A 1,652-nucleotide genomic window follows, 5' to 3' on the forward strand; every position below is an offset into this window, starting at 1 on the left:
CTTCGTTGTGTGTGTGTGTGTGTGTGTGTGTGTGTGTGTGTGTGTGTGTGTGTGTATATATATCGATTCGAATAAAAAGAATGCGAGGACTTTAATTGGATTTTCGCTTTCGTTTCAGATTCATCGGGGTTTTACTCTTGTAACGGAATTGATCGACGATAAAAATGTTACACGGCTTATTATTTCTTGCCTTTTCTGGATACTTTTACATTGCCCTTGTACAAAATGTCGGCCTTAATTAAATGCATGCTTACTCGCCCGTTTGTATTTTCGAGCAATTATGTGCCAGTTAAGAAAATCCACTGGAGAAAAAACATACCTTTTATGGGCCGTACCACTACATGGATATAGGGATACGAAATTAATCTACTGCACGTGGTACTAATTACTGTACTTAAAAAGTCGAGAAAATGGGCGGAACAGTCAGCTATTAAAGTATAACTTTTCACTTAATATTTATTTCACTGTAGATATCACGGAGAACAGAATAAAAAGGACCGTGATTACATTTTGTTAGGTTTACCTTGGAAAGAGAGAGTCATTATTCCTTCCTGATTTGCATTGACATGTTTCGTTAATTAGAGTATATCGACATACTCTATATATAAGTCATAGATAAAATCATTGTGCGACAATACATGATTTATAGTAATGTCCTTTTTAATTATATATTAATTATTATTCGTATAATATGATCGCAAACAAATATACAACAACAAAAGAAGATTCTTACGCATATTAAAAGTTTTAAAATATCAAATTGATATAATGGTAATAAATATAAAAGGAATAAGCAGAAATTATATAATTACGTATATATGTATGTTATAATAAAATTTATATATATATATATATATATAATATAAGCTAATATTAGTTTGTTATTATCGGTACAATTAGATCAAGTTGATTATAATTAATTTCATTTATTTGTAATAATTGAATTAATTACAGTTAATAATAATAAGAGTTATATATGTATTATTATAAGTAAAATTAATAATACAGTTAATAATGAAATTAAAATTAAAACAACTTTTATATTCTTTTTTTCAAATACAGCTCGAAATCATCTCGCATATTGCAACAAATATGAGAAATAGTCCTTGTGAGGGAACTGCTTATTTTTTCCTAAAACTCGTAGCAGCTTTATTATCTAAAGGTTGTATCGCTATTGTATTGCAGGTGTTCCGTCTGATCTTGGTTTTTCAGATGCCGGCGTGAAAGATCGCATCTATCAAATAATGGATTTATCTGCTCCATTGCTTAAATTACCAGCAATTATAATGATGCAATGGAAAACATTCTGATGAAGATGAAAACAAAGATGCCCGTATGCAAATTTCAGAAATATTACAGTAACATTGTAATGTTCCAGCAATATTGCAATAACAATACAAACATTACAACAATATTGTTGCAAATTTTTGTATGAATGACGAAGACGAATAAATTCGAGCTATTCAAACCTAAATGTTCCTAGAAGAATCTGACCAATCAAGTCCTATTTTTAATTGATTTAATGAAAAATGGCAGAATCAGATGATGATTGAGTATGTGGAAAAATTGAAAAGTAGATATGTGAAATGTCTTATACTATTGTGTAAGTGCAAGTGTATATACATCATTTTTAATCAACTTGAAGATTGACC

Source organism: Atta cephalotes (assembly GCF_000143395.1).
Source record: "Atta cephalotes unplaced genomic scaffold scaffold00056, whole genome shotgun sequence".
NCBI classification, from domain to species: domain Eukaryota; kingdom Metazoa; phylum Arthropoda; class Insecta; order Hymenoptera; family Formicidae; genus Atta; species Atta cephalotes.